This window comes from Periophthalmus magnuspinnatus, chromosome 9, assembly GCF_009829125.3.
Source record: "Periophthalmus magnuspinnatus isolate fPerMag1 chromosome 9, fPerMag1.2.pri, whole genome shotgun sequence".
In the NCBI taxonomy this organism is placed as follows: domain Eukaryota; kingdom Metazoa; phylum Chordata; class Actinopteri; order Gobiiformes; family Gobiidae; genus Periophthalmus; species Periophthalmus magnuspinnatus.
The window spans coordinates 34,813,452-34,829,995 of record NC_047134.1 but is presented as its reverse complement, the minus strand read 5'-3'; positions in this window follow the sequence as shown (position 1 = coordinate 34,829,995).

Below are 16,544 nucleotides of genomic sequence, written 5' to 3'. Positions count from 1 at the left end.
GAACGCTGCGGGCGACGTCACACTCACTTAATCCAGTTCTTTTCACAGTCTGCGGAAAGGACGGAGACAGGACGAGTTGTTGAGTTGGGCAGATGTTGCTCAAATAGTCGCTAACTGTTGAATTCATTGCACCGACTGGACGTAATGATTAAAACTGAGACTTCCATTTTTCTGCTAACGTCCACATAAATGAGTCCTTGTTTTGCCACTGATGTACAACCCAGGCCAAGTTAACCAAGAAAACTGCTTGAATAAGGTATCATTTAGAAGAATTATCTCGCCGTTTTATCCACATTATGGCACCTCCATCGCCGGCGTTTACTGGCGAGGTCTACGTGCCGTTCTGTGGCGCTGCCTTATTCAAATAGATGCCCAGCCGAGACGGACTCTGCTGCCGGTCTGTTCAAATTAACTGCCTCCTGTAGCCAGTGTTCTAACCTAATCAGAGAGTGTAATGCATCATGTGTGGTCGCTCCTCTGGGGGTCAGCCTGTTTTTCGCACATGGCTTGTTTACCGGTTCGGGGGTCGAGTTGACAAGGCTTAACATCTGATATTGTGAGGCAGTAATGGGAACATTTGATTTTCACAGGATGGAAGGAGGTTATAATTACTTCATTTGCACGGGGTTGAGGTTCCAAATGTTGTGGGTAATGCGGTCCCCAAGCAAAGGTCTACAGAGGCACGGACGGTTAGATAAATCAAACAGCCCGAATTAAAGCAAGATCTAACTTTGCACATTTGTAACTGGGAAAGAGCCTGTCTACAGCCAGACGTCTATAATATTTCACTTGGCTTTAGTACAGTGGAATACAGTAGTGTTTAAGTACAATAGACCTGGACTGAAGGAAGAGTGGATTAAACCTGAAACACTTTTAAAACAGGTCAAAAACAGAACTTAACGTGGGTGTAATCGCGTAGTTATTTTGAGCCGAGATCCATACTTCAGTACCTCAGGTTTAGCAACGCTGTCAATCAAGCCTGTTGCTAACGCTAGCAGGACGACCTCGGGGAAAGAGGGCAGCTGGTTTCTCACTTATTCATGTTCATATCTTGTGTTACGGACACAATAGTGAAATAGAAACACCAGAATCACGTAGAGGGGGTCAATGTGGACATTTGAAGACCAAAATGATGAGTCTGAGAGCAGCAGAGAGGCAAGTGTCATGATCCCAGTCTGCTCTGTGTTTTAGTGCTGTTTTCTTCCTCATTTCTGTGTCGGAGCTCCTCCCACACACACCTGCCACCCATCTGTAATCAAGCTGCACCTGAGGACGACAAAGGGACCGAGGACCTGACACTCGACGCCAAATCGTCCGCGTATCCTCAGTGGTATAGCTCATCTTGTTTTACACTTCTGACTTTTGTACTTAGCTGGATATCTTTTGTTTTTCCCCAGATCCCGCTCCCTGAACCTGCACCGTGCCTTTGCCTCCGACCCCACTCACCTCAACCGGTACGGACTTCCTCGTCTCCCACCCCTCTCCACTCAAAGACTACCGCATACAACCCTGCTTTCAACCGTCTGCTCTTTCATATGGTTGTGACCGTGAATAAACTTTTGAACTCAAAACGTTCCACCCGAGTCTGAATCGTTGGTCCCCGTCAGTCGTTCGACAACCAGATTAGCGACGTCCATTTATATATACAGTCTTTGGGGCGGACTGATGGAAACGAAGCTGCCAGTCTGCGTCACCAGCCCCTCCGACCACCACCGATCACGCACGCACACACCACTTTCATACTAAACCATGTGGGCGAAGCGTATTTCATAAGGACACAACGTAAATCCATCCTCTGACCTTCTGGCTGGGGGGGACCACCACTGTAACCACTGAGCCGAGGATTTCCACTGCCCTGAGCTGCAGATCTGACCTGCCACGAGAAGTTACACCCTGGTTATCCACTAATTGTTGCCATAGGTGCTTGATTATATAATAGATCATACTGTGTAGCCCTGAATGTGGAGATGGGCTTCAACGGGCGAAAGTGTAGGACTGAACCGCACAGTAATTATACGCTAAACTGGGTGGAAATAGCAGGAAATCTAACAGTGTAATGAAGGTATTTAAATGGAAATTACACTGAATTACACTGAAACTGGCACATGTGTCATTCTACTTTTTTATGGTGATATGATTCAACGTAAAGACTGAAAACACCAGGACATTCTTCATATTTCCTTGGTAATAATATGGAAGTAAAGGCGCAAAATGTATTAATCCCTTGTCATTCTAACTCTACTTCATTCATAACGATGCAAAAAAACAGCTCGCATTATCTCACCTCGGTCGACACTGAGACAAAAAGGCAATTTCCCATAATGCCCGCTCGCTGTCCTCAATTACCGGGCTTTCGACGCCTCGCAATCGTCGTCCGCTCGCGTCTTCTTCGTGTCTTTCCGTGACAGCTCGGGTCTGCGTCAGAGGTTAGAGTTCAGGAGGGATGAGTGTAGAATATAGCGCCCTTTTTATAAGAGGGTTTGGGTCCGATAAACCTGATACGATTACAGCAATACCATGTTATTATCGTGCAGAAAACAGAAATACAACAAAAAAAAAGATGTATTCACAGCGTCCCTGTAGAACTGTTTTGTTTCCCTCACACTGCATAAACCACGTGATAAAAGAAGCGTTCAGCGTTTCAACTGGACAAAAAGTTGACAGATTTTGAATTTTTCTTTTACTCCGGAGCACACCTGAACGACTGAGGGATTACACAGACATAATCCACATGGTCGCTCGTATATTTAAGCAACAATATTCTTATTCCAGTAGTAGCTCCCGACGAGGGGTTGACGACGCCAGAGTCAGTCCGACGAGCAGCGCATTCTTGCACCATTTCTTCACAGGCTCTCGTCATCTGTGTCAGAGGTTATTTCAATCTCTCAGTCAAACAAAAGCCGTTTCCTCTGCAGAGCGCTGCCTTCTCTCCACATTACAGAGACGACACCAGCACGGCCCCGACTGCTGCCGTGTTTCTGCCCTGAAGCTTCGTTTGCACACGGCCCGCTCGTCTCTTCTGCATACTCCTGCAATAAGATCTATTAGGACAGGTTAGCATCACAGTCAACGTTTTATTTTTTATTTTTTTTGTTACAGTCCGCTGCAGTGGGAAGGTTCACGCCATCGACAACCTGGAATAATTTATCCTTGAAAATGAAACGCTAACAGAGGCGTTTCACATTCAGGGCTGGTGCGATCTTGTAGGATAGGTGTGTTCTTTCTGATTCTAAAAATGTTGTGTTAATTGTATTGGGAGTACACAAATACACAAATAACTCATGCGTCGACAAGACATTTCACCCGCCTTCTTTGTCAAACTAGTGTTTAAAGTGTGTTTGTGTTTTGTCCCCAGATAAAATGTTTTGATCAGTGGGACAAAAACTGTGCTGCACCTGACTCCAAAATGTTAAAAACAGAAATACTTCATTTTAAACAGTTTGCAGCTGTTCAAAGTTGTGCATCGCATTCCGAGCCAGGGGTGGCGCTGTGGGGCGGACTTGAGGGGGCGCTAGTCTCCCGTAGAATGGCTAGTGTGTCCCCTTAGCTCCTCCAAAGACTTTTGACCCATTTTCACAGGACATTTCAACTAAAAATGTTAAAATGGCAGACACAGTGTTCAAAATGAGACTACAATTTAAAAAAAGAATTGTATATTAAGTTTAAAAATCACTACAGAGGCCAAATATTTTAAACTTTTTTAAGTCAGTGGAAGAGTTAAAGCCAAATGAGATTAGAACATGTATAAGTTTTCAAAAGTTTGCACATGTGACAAAGAAATGGCTAATGTCACAGCAAGTTTGCACCGATTAGTGAATGTGTGTGAAAGAAAGAGGATTTGTGCTTGATTGTGTGCGTCTGTGAACTGAATGTTTTTAGAAATGTCGTATTCGAGGGTGAGATGTGTTGTATTAGATGTATGTACCATGTTTACAGGTCTTTCATCCTCCTGCACCAAACTATTTCTCTTATTTAACCTCAGTCTGTCCAGGGACGACACGTGGAAACGAGTATTTTTGCTCTAACGTGTCACCAAACATGTTTCCTGTTTTTAAAGGTCAATGTAATGTGCACTGTCCCCGTCTAAATAAAAACATACAATACCAAAACAGCGACACAAACATGGTAGACTCCACACCGATCTATAACTCCATCTTCAGACCCAAATCAAGACAAAGAAAACACCAGTGCTGCCAGGATGCTAATAAGTGTGAGAGCAGCCGTTAGGGGCCTGAATGATTACACTACGTATGACTCAGACACAGTTTACGCTTGTGTAGCTCATTAGATCCACCCAACAAACACTGTCCCTGTGTTTTCTGTGCTGCGTCTGGAGCTGGGCGGAGACTCAGGCACCGCCCACTACACACCTGCAGCCAATCAGCAATCAAGAAACCTCCGGAGTACAAAGGGACTGAGGATTCCCACACACGCTGCCAGATCGTCAGCGTATCCTCCGTGATCTCGTTTCTCGGGCCCACCTTACACCTCTGCCTCCGACCCAGCTTTCCACGACCAGCTCCAACAACCAGCACTTTGATTTTTGTTTTTTTTTAATAAAGTCTATTCAACTTTTACTGCATCTTTTATCCCCCGGTTGCTATGAGAGGTAGCTTCAGTGTAGCTAACTCCTCCCTTCAGACAGATATTTATTTACATTTCACAAATTAGTCCTTATATAAGCTCGAAAAGGAGTGGGAAGAAGAAAACTTATAAAATCCCACCCCTATCTCCATTTAAGACGTAAATTCAATGCTTTGTTTACGCTTTCTATACAGTTGGAAAAAGAAATAAGGCAGTGTCCAGCAGTGCGTAAACTGACCAGAACCGAAGAAGCAGCCAAACGTCTTCACTCCTACAACTTTTTGACAGATTTTTTACATTTTTCTTTTACTATAAGACTCTTAGTTAACCTCCTTCTAACAATAATGTCCAGCACCGCCCCTGTCCTGGTTCTCAGACGATAAAAGTGCATGTACAAAAACCAGGTACAGCCCCTTTACGACCTTTTCCTATGCGAGAACAACGTATTATTTTGTAAAGCTGGTTCTGTTTTCGTTAGACATCACCAGTCCCACGCCGTTATGATGATGTAAAAAGCTGGAACATTACTGAAAAACAACATGTCCAAAAATAAATGTGTTACAATAAATCTAGAAGACGCTTTTACTGTTAAGAAACAAAATAATGACTTCAAATCCTAATGCAGTGACTTTCCTATTGAGAGGACTGTCCAAACCAAAGCATTGTCTACAAATGGATCAGGTGAGATTTATGAATCTGCAGGGGGAGCTATAGGCCCGGTGCAGCTGATATATCTGTTTACAATGCCACATTCTTCAGCAGCTGTGACTGGTCTGAATTAAACCCGGACCTCGGCAACACTTGTCGTCCATCTATCTGGGTCACGCTGATAAGCTCAATCAGCCTTTACACTTCTGTCAAACCGGGAATAAGAATTTACCCTGGGTTGAAAGCAGCCAACAGCGATGCGCAATAAATCTCATACTCTTGAATAAACAAACAACCAAACCTTTCTTTCTCGGTGTTGTGTTTCAGTTTTTCAAAGCCCCGTACGACGTCTTCCCCGGCTTCAAAATAGTCGCAGAGCGTAGCAGCGCATACAGTACACTCTGATGGGAAAAAACCTCCAGGGGACTTGATTTTTACTACTCTCCACAAACGCATCCATTATGAACTAATTGGAAGACTAATGATTCATGGTGTACGTAATTGAAAATCAGTACTTTGCCTTGTTTCTTTCTTGAAATGTAATTTTACGGTCTTCGATATGAAAGGAAAGCAGAAAACTGGCTTGAAACAACAGATTTTTGTTCGGCATACTTTACGCCGTGACCCAGTCTGACTCCGGGGATGATCAGAGAGAGGGACTGAGGCGCACTCCAGGCCATAACATGTGCATGGATAAGAACAATGCATGCCCTCAAACAGTCAAGCAGCACTGCATTGTACAAGCGCTGCAGACTGTATAGGGCTCCAAGAACAAGACATCCTGTATGCAACACTCAAAGGCTGACATATAGAGCACAAGAAAAGCAGAAAATAACTCCCTGAACTTTGTAACCGCATTGCATTTGAATATAGGGACTCAGTGCTTTCCATCGTCCAGTATCTTCTCACAGAACAGTCAGATGCCTCATGGTCACGAACAAAACAACGCTATTAGGGAAAGGCTGTCCTCTAATATATTTGTAGAGGATATGTTTTACCCAAAGTATTTAAAAAAAAAAATACTGAAACGTGCAGTGAGAATATGCAGAATGTGCCGTGCAGAAAACTGTGCCTTTGGAAAACTGTCAAACCCCCAAAAAAGTCTTAACGTGTATTGACATAATTAGCACGTACGCTCGTTTTACACCAGCCCGTAGCATGTACAGGAGGTCAATAACATAAGAAACATGGGACTAAAGTGGATTTATACAGCACAATTCGCACACAAAGTAATTCAAAGTCGTTTACAGAATAAGAAAGACGTTAAAATCACACGACAACAAATCAAAACATAAATAATCATCATAAAATTAACATTAAAAGAGAAAAGTGCAGAATAAAACACTTTCAGTCATATGCACAGCTAAACAGAACCATTCTGAGCCTGGATTTGTCAAAGTTTAACTTTTATTAACAAGAAAAATCCCACTGAGATAAAAAAAAAAAAAAAAAATGGCCAAGAGGCATCATAAATAAAACATACCATAAAGTTATAATTCCTCAAAATGTACATTGTAGAGAAAACAGACATAAAGGCGAAGAACGCAGCACTAATGGTGGTTCTGCTGCAGTGTGGCTGATCCAGAGGGAGCTGCAGCGACTGAACACGAGTCAGGGCCAGGAGGGGATGCTGCAGCTGCTCCGACTCTCTGCTCCTCTGTGGACGATTCTCCTGCAGTCAGCGAACACACTGTGCAAGAACGTACGGCAGAGATAGGATTAATCATCAAGTAAATGTCACTGGCTAACTGATTAATACAACCCAACTATGAGCAGAATAGGTGAAAATCAGACTTTTTTAATGATTAATTGCTTTTATAAATCCATTTTTCAGATCACAATCGCTCTACACATTTAGTGGTGGTACGTAGTTAGAGGCGGAGGCGAAGCGACCGGGCTGCACCAAGAGCTTCTTCAACAAATCACTCACGGACCATTTTGAGACATTTTCAAGGTGGGGGAAGTGTTTTGCACAAAGACACAACAACCTTATGCACTGACTGGAGCTGGGGGCAAACCACAGAACTTTGGTTTGATGGAAAAGCAGCAGATTGAACTTTACTGCAACAAAAGCGACTCTTAGTGACTACAACTTTGAGTCCAGAGCGAGCGCAGTTTGTACGACTTTCTGTTCATGACCAAAATACATTATTTACAGAATCACTATTCACGACATACCTCCGACTCCACGCTCGCCGCTACTTTTATGACTGTATGTCTCGATGAGGGCTGCGAGCAGTGGGCCTTGGCGTGTTTCTCTCGGAGCCGATCGAACGGTGCCATCAAGCTGCGCCGAATAAATTGGAATCCTACTGGGTTCACGCGGGAGACCGGCTCGCACACTGTTCACAAAAATACACCAGCGTACAGTCGCGGCGCTATCTTGTTAGGTTGTGTCCATCACAGCTCTGTTTGGGGAGAAGAGGCAGTTTTGGCAAATTCCAAAAATATGCTCCACATGGGGCTTTTGCAGCACAAACCTAAAATGGTGTGATGTATCAATACGGTAAGCAGGAGTAAGCTGGTTTAATGGAGAAGAGGACACACTCAGTACAAGGTTTGGGGGGTAGAAGTCGAAATAATAACAGGAAGTAACATGTGAACAAAATATGTCAAATGCATGAAGAGCTAGCTTAAAACTACTCGCCAAAATACAGCTAATTATAGAGATAACACAAGAAAAATGACTTTATCAGACGAGATGCTTGGTACACATAATAATAATAATAATACATTTTATTTATAACGCACTTTACATTTGAACAACAAATCTCAAAGTGCTACAGTGCAAAAAAGACATTAAAAACAGAAGACAATTAGTGTAAAAGCAATTAAACATGGTGGAGATCTGCACAGGGCAACGCCAAACATGAACGCTGATTAGTTTACACGCTTTTAGACATGCGCTGGGTTCATATACAAACTATAAAACACTCTGAAAAGTTACAGAAAGAAAAGTGTGAAGTGTACTTTTCGTGTCATCTTTTGGAGCGACTGAACTCGGCGCGAAGTGAGAGGTTAAATTATCAAAGCAGTGAGCGCTATGTACTGCAGCTATAAACAGAAGGAGCCCAAGAGTCACGACGAGTGTGGATTCTAGAAAACATCTCAGACTTAACGCTATAAAATTCCATAGTGTAAAATGTAATGTTTTGTTTGTGATGCTGCGCCCATTTGCTGAGCGTGCACCATTTTCTTAAAAAGTTTATCTGTATGAGCGATGATCATAATGGTAATACAAAAAAACAACAATATAATGCACTTTTACTGGTGGAAAGGCATAGCTGTGCTCACTTCTCCGTGCCATTATTGGGTATTTTAGCTGGAGCCGCTCGGTCTTACTAAAAACACAAAGGACAGACGTGATTGGCTCAGTGTGGACAGAGTCGCTGCAGAGTTAGATAAGAGAGCGCGGGGACAGGCCGAGAGCAAACAAGATGGAGGACTACGCGGCGGAGAGGACCTTGGACAGCTGCCGTTTCGCCGCAGTGTGGATGGGCCTCGGAGATTACGGAGGAAAGTTTCCCCGCCGTGAAACTGACTATACCTCTGCACACTGTACGCCACGAGCTGGGCCTGGCGTTCACTCTCTGTCTGCAGTCGGGTTGTTTATTTCAGTGACACGTACAAAACACACAAGCGCATTGGTCATCGATCATAAATGCATAAACCTGCAGTGTGTTTTAGTCCCCTGAGATGTTTTTTCTCTTTCTTTTGCACCATAAGCAGCTGTATTTGTTTTGATATGGATCATCTGTGTCTGATTGGCTGATTTACCCGTTTATCTGAGCTCAGGGAGATCAACCCGGTGTCCAGGTTCAAATCGCACATCGTAATCGTGATGAGAAGATTGTGTTCTTGGCTTTCCAGGCAGCGTATGTGTGTGTTTTCTTCTGAGAAATTGATGACATGACACTTTCCAACTATCAAGGCTCGGTTTTAACAAGGAGAGAAGTGCGTGGCTAATTAGAGCTGGAAAAAACAAAAAAAACAAAACACTTTGCTTTCTTGCAGCTTAGTGATCATGACCTACATTATGGCCTAAGATCTGGAGACTGCCCCATCCTGACAGGTCACCCAGAGCAACCCAGAGGCACCCAGAGGCACCCAGAGGCACCCAGAGCAACCAAGAGGCACCCAGAGCAACCCAGAGGCACCCAGAGCAACCAAGAGGCACCCAGAGGCACATAAAGACAAGGATGGGTTAAATGCAGATGTCAATTTTCTCTTTGGGGACAAGTTTTCATCCATGTAACTTTCTGGAGATGATAAATCACCTGCACGATTCTACGGAAACAGAAGGTTAAAACCATATTTTGGAACCTTCTCTGTGGAGATAGATATATTTTATTACTGTGGAATATTAATGACAAAGGGACATCAGTGGAGGTGGCCCTCATCCAGTCCAAGACTCAGATTTTTCCCCAGTAAGACTTGTTTTTTTTTTCCCCAAGTATGACTCAGTTGTTGTTGTTTTTTTGTTGTTTTTTTTTCCCCAGTAAGATTCATATTTTTCCTCAGTAAGACTCAGGTTTTAGAGAATCCAGCCCACCTACAGTCAGGACGCATGTTTCTAAGTTTTTCAGTGCAAAAAGAAGAAGATAAGTAGGACACATAAGTCAGGACTGAACCGAGTAGCCTCTGTATTCCACTGTAGCGCACACTCACACCAAACTTTACTTTGAAGACCACTGACATTTGTATTTAGAGTCCCTTAAAGCCGCATCACTAGTCTTGACATTTGGATCGCAACTTCTACGGCGCTAAAGAACATGAGAACAAAACAAGACTATGCAGTGCACTTCAAGAAAGGCGACATGGAGGCAAAGACCTACGTTGCATCAGTTTTGAAGGGCTTTTGTTTAAGGAGCGGTCTGATCATGCGCTGTACACTACTCACTGTGAAAAGCAGAGTTAAAGGGCGCAGGCTCGGAGTAGAACAAGTTGAAAGCTAGAACGAGAAAGGCAGTGGAGCTAGCAGAGCGCAGGGAAGATACTGGCCCTGGGGAGAAGGGGCTGGTGCTGCTATGACAGTTTTAGGGCAACCGTGAGAGTTATAGATGAGTATCGGATGTATCTCGTTCTCCGCTGGAAAAAAAAAATCTGTGAGGGGGAGGGAAGACGCATCAAAGCTCGGTATGGAAAGTGTAAAGGGAATTTAATTGAGGATGAAAACAAAGCAAAGAGGGCAGGGTTTGTAATGGCTCCAGCGTTTTTTATGCAGAGACGAGATGGCGGAGGTTGTTCTGAAAGCAGGGCGCACGCAGTGAAGTGCAACAACGCTTTGCAAATCCAATTTATAGGACTTACACGAACGATCGCGTCTCTGCTGAATGTTTCGTCCGGTTACATGTTTTCGCGCGGAGATTCAGCTTTATTAAAACGACATTTGATTGGCTGATGTTTTTAATTATAAGTTCACGGTAAACACGAACCTTTGCCGTAAAACTGAACAAACAGATTATCACTGCGACCGTTAGAGTCCACCGATCCGAAGGCTGGCGGTTCGAATCCCGCTGTTCTTTCGTCGCGCGGTCAAACCCAGACGCACAGATAAATGCTGTTGTTGTTTCCTTGCGGTTCCTTGATGTAAAGTGCTTCGAGAGCCTTGACGGTGGAAAAAACGCCATATAAAGACGTGACCGTTTACCGTCGTGCCGCTCTCAAACTGAACGATGTTGTATCTTTTTCCGTTCAGCTGAAAGTCCATCCTTTTCCACTCCATCTATTCTATCATTTGCACGTTTATAAACTTGTATTTTGGCACCATTTTTTACTTATTTTATCCACGATTTGCTGCAATAACTATTCAGAAATTTAATTAAACTATTCTATTTCTATCTTTTAAACCAGCGTTTTTAAAGTTTTATTCATTCACAAAGAAAATGATTCCCCACGGAACAAAAACCCTAAATTGTAACACGCCTGCCTGTTTTTCCTTGATAGAAATAAAGCTTTTGACATGTGTTGCTAAATCAGATTTCTTTTTTTTAAGTTCAAACGCAGACTCTTTCCACAGACCCCCTGCTAAACTGAGCCAAACGGAGAAGTATCCACCAATTATTTGACTGACAAATTGGTCTTTGGTGTTCGCTGCAGTTTTGTTTTCAAGGAAACCCCATTAAATATTCATTGCGACCGCAGCCTGTTGAGAAACGGGCACAGAGCGTCTCCGGCTTTGGTCTTGTGAACGCGCTCCTCTTTGGGTCTTCGGTGCGTCCGGGGTCTGCACTGCGGCGTGAATAAACAATAGAGGTGAATGAGCAAATATTTGTGCTGCCCCCCGCTGTTTAAAAGTGGAAGATAAATGTGGGGACGTTGACTTGTTTATGTACTACGGCGCCTTTTAGCCTTAAAGAAGTGCAACGTTTATGGTCCCTCTGCTTCTTCACATATAACATGAAAAACTAATGTTGTGAGGTTATTTTCTCACTTTCATAGCATTTTTTTTTTGTTTGTCTTGGAAAAACATTAGGACCAGGAAAAGGCAGTGGAGTACAGTTCAAACGTACTGATTTATCTTCTAAAACAGCTGAGAATGTGTTTAAGTTTACAGACAGGCAGCTCCAGGACCATGTGACAGGCAAAGCATCCTGGGAAATCTCATATCGTCTGATCTCGGAGCAGGAATGGGTCTGGTTAATACTGCAACCAGGACTAAACCAGGACTAAAGCAGGACTAAAGCAGGACTAAAGTATGACTAAAGTATGACTAAAGTAGGACTAAACCAGGACTAAAGCAGAACTAAAGCAGAACTAAAGCAGGACTAAAGCAGGACTAAAGCAGAACTAAAGCAGAACTAAAGCAGAACTAAAGCAGGACTAAACCAGGACTAAACATGGAGAATCAGTGTTTGAGTTTTGTGCAGCTAAAACCTGAAGATGTGCCTCAGACCTCGACTTTGACAAAGTTCAAATCCAGACTCTGTTCTGTTTTTCTGCTGTGACTGAAATGTTTTATTCTGCCTCTTCTCTTTATTTTATGATCATTATTTACGTTTTGATTTCTTTGTATTGTGAATTTAATGTCTGTTTTATTTGCGTACAAACTGTGCTCTACAAATAAACTCGCCTTGCCTTATCTTACTGTTGTTGTGTTCTTGGGCAACGCACTTTACCCAGCGTGTATTGTACCAAATCAGAAAACAAACCTCTGAAAGTGAATTTTTACATATTCGAGTATCTTTTTTAATCATCATTTTACCACCACCATTTTCACAGTTTGGCAAAGTATTTGAGATGCCAGTGCTTTTTTTTTTTTCTTTTTCTGGCAGCACATCAGTCGTCAACAGAACAGAGACAGAGTGTGGCAATATCAGTGTAATATTTATGTTCAAACATAAACTTCAATAAAGTCCAGAGCCCAAAGCGTCTCCCGTGTGCTTCCTCTGTAGGAGCGTGTAATCCTGACTTTTTACACTGACATACTTTGACTTCAATCCCTCGTCATTTCGCTCGGTGGCTTCATCCTGACGCCGACTGACTCCATAACACATTGTTGTGATTTACAAAGCACCAAATCACTTTACAGCTGAGAAACTGGTTAAAGAAAACCTGCTCTATAATTATAATCTATGACCCCTGTGCATAAATATGTTCATCGCACTTGTAAGTAGACGACTTTTTCTCAATCGAAACAATCACGCGACTCTGCCAAATCCCACGTGCATCATCGATTAAATAAAAAACAAAAGTAAAAACAGAGAATGAAATAAGTTCAGAGAAGTGGGTGTTTAGTGTCTCTTGATTTAGGGTCTGAGGATGGAGTTATAGTCGGGAGATGGATTATGTCTCAGGCCTCAATTCCTGTTTAAGGAACAAAAATCTCTTCTTTAACTCTCGTCTCACACCATTTATTTTCTGTGGCTCAGATCTGACCCTCAGTCTGTTCAAAGTTGTGGTCAGTGTGTTTGAGATGGAGATGAACAGCAGACTGTGGTCCTGAGCTGCTCTCTCTCTTCTTCTTTTGTGTTTTTTGTGTCTTTGAGATGGAGATGAACAGCAGACTGTGGTCCTGAGCTGCTCTCTCTCATGTTGGTTCATTCTCTTATGAAGTGTCTGTTTAGTTTCTCCAGTGTGACGCTCACTTCACTCTTCACTAAACCGTATTACAACAGTCAAAACAACTTCGCGACGCTGCCAAATCCTACGAGCATCATCAATTAAGAAAATAAAAACGCAGAACGAAATAAGTTCAGAGAAGTGGACGTACGTCGGTGAAAAAGGGGATTGATCGGCGAGATGAAAACACGCACGAATCATTCTGAAAACAACTTTGAGAGGAAATATGAGAAGGAAACAACATGGCAACTAAACCTGGACTAAAACAGGACCAAAAACCAAGTCTTTATCAGCACTAAACACCAGTCAAACCAAACCAGGAAGTGTTAAGGCTCTGGTGGTTATTGCGGTAGTAAGCTAACGGAGACAGAACACGATTTTGAGTATTATCTTTGCAAAACCTCTCATATATTTGTATACTTTTAAGCGCCAATATTTTCACTAACAAGCTTCAAACTCTAACATCTCTAACGACTTCAACCGCCAACCTGATCAGCTCCGTTTTGTCACACACTTACCTTAACGCAGCCACACACACGCAGCCTACTTCCTTATTAGCCACGACTCTTTACACCAGCGATTCATCAAACTAAAACACTATTTTTGCTCTTTTCATTGGCCGTCCCTAGTGGCCATTCTGCGCCGCGTGTTAAATTCCCGGCGCTGTTCGGTTGCTGCTGGGTTAACCTTTCCAGACAAGGACATGACCGTTGGACGATGGACAGTTTTAATACAGCGGTGTTCTGCTCTGGGGGAACAACAGTCGCCCCGCAGATAATATGAGCAGCAAAATGAAGCCCATCCATTGTGCCGCAGAGGCGCAGACGATGACAAGTGCCGAGCGGGGCCTGTGATGGGCTTTATGGGGCGTCCTGCAACACAAACCATTACAGAGTTAGTTCACACATGAGGAGGAGAGCGGTATTGATCCTATCCTTTGAACTACGGGTGTGCTGATTATTTTTGCTTACAGGGCAGGAGGAGGAGCGATGCGGGAGGGGGCTGCTGGGGCTGTGAGAAGAGCGTCGTGGGATAACGATAACGGGTTTTGTTTTGTTTTTGCTTTATAAGTTATAGCAAACCTGTTATGCAAACCATGTTATAGTTGTTTCCCTTCAACATTTACTCATCCAAAGTTCAATTTGCGCAAAATCACAACAGATGTCGCGTCTTTACGGCTCAAAACATGAGAAATGATTTGAACTTAAGCGTTGTAAAACCTTGTATCTTGCAGAACTTTGAGCTAATTTGAGACTGAGTGGTTTTGATTTGTTTTGTTTTATCTTTAATCAGTTTTGAACTCGCTGAGCCTTCTTTCGTTAAATATTGTTTTCTGCGTGATATTAAGTTTATGGTTCTTGTGACGTCCATATTTACCTCGTTATTAAAAAAGCTGCTTATTATTTACCTTTTTACTTTCCTTCTACCACACGAACAGTTTGTAAACACCAACAGAAAGTTAGAAAATCAACAAAGAAACAGAAACAGACAAATGAATCGCCCCCTGTCTTTAGTTTCTTCTTCTTGGCAAGAAAAAGTTGTACCTAAAGTGATTTGTCCATGTCTGAATAATCTGATCGACCCTCGTTTTCACCGCCCACTGCTCTGTACTTACTTCATTCTCCAATTTTATCTTCTTAATCAGTGATACTTGCAGGATTCGGCAGCTTTGTGTGATAATTTTGGTACAAATAAATAAAAAAAACCTGCTGGCTCTTTGTTGTGATGTTTACAGTGGAATCATCGGACACCACAGGTTTTTTTTTAACGTGGATGTCAGCGAATTTGTTGTTTTAAATGAATATTGTGACTTAAATTGTGTAAATTCTAACATAATGATCCACTGGTGTCATAGATTAAGCACAGATGGATCGTCCTTAAGTATTTTAGTGTTCTCAGAGCAAATTATCTGCTCCCCAGTGACTCAAATGTCTCCATATTTTATCCTCAGTAGATGTTTATTTTGTTTGTTTTTACAGTACTTTTTAGCGCCATGAAATGAAAAAAAATCTGATCTAATTCCTCATTCTCGGATAAATTTATAACATGATTTAATACAATGAAATATTATGTCAGAATGTGTTTTTAGGAGACATTTTGCGTCCCCTGTAATATCAGTTTACCCCAGGCCCATCCGATACGATCCACTTAGAAAAAGAAACACTCCATAAAAACAGCATGTGCCACAGTTTCCTCGTCTTCCAAACTTCGCTGATGCTCCCTAAACACTCGGCGTCCACTCCCGACTCGCTCTAGTGTCTGCAAACAGCTCTCAAATGAGTCCAATTAGCACCTGCTCACCGACTTTACGCCGCCTCTATCAGCGACTCTCTCCACTTTGCATATTCCATTTCCATCGCTGCTGCCAACACCTCTGCCGTTCTGCTGACCCTCGGCATTCTGGGTACAGCACTTGCAAGTGGCACTCGGCTAAACCATAAGTGTGGAAGAATTTACCGGGTTTTTTAATGACGCATTTGTACAGTTAGTTTATTATTTAACAAAGGAAATAGATTAAAATGTGTTTATATATGACTGAAAACTACAGACACATGAGACTTTCTGCTCTGATTGGACAAGGCTCAAAGAATAAGTGGATTTTGGTTTTTAAAAATGTAATTCAAGCTTAAAATATTAATAAGTGTAGATAGCACTGTATAAAAGACCAGCTGAAGATTGTTTTAAAATGTAAGTGTAGTTTTAAAGAGGATCTACTGTGCTCGTTTCCGCTCTATAGTTATAATATAATCTATGACCTAATTTGCACCATTTTTAATCAAATATTCATCTGCTTAATAAAAAAAAAACACTGCTGACGTCTGTGTTCAAAACCTGCGGTGTCCAAAACGTCGCCTCAAATGTCGTCGTAAAAAAAGAGTCGGCGCCTCCTATGGACAGCTGCACATCACGGTATCGAGCAGCGGATGTTTTTTTTCATTTGTACCAAAATAACTACGTGATTCTGTCAAATTCTACACGTATCACCGATTAAGAAAATAAAAAATAACAAAGTACTGTGTTTTCCGGACTATATTTTGCACTTTTTTCATAGTTTGTCCGGGGCTGCGACTTATACTCAGATGCGATTTATGTTTTCTGTTTTTTTTTTCATTATTATGCATTTTTTTGACTCGTGCATCTTATACTCCAGTGCTACTTATACTCCTGTGCGATTTATAAACCGGAAAATACACAAAGTACAGAGCAGTGGGCGTGGCCAGTGGTGAAAACTGGGATTTATCGGCCATATG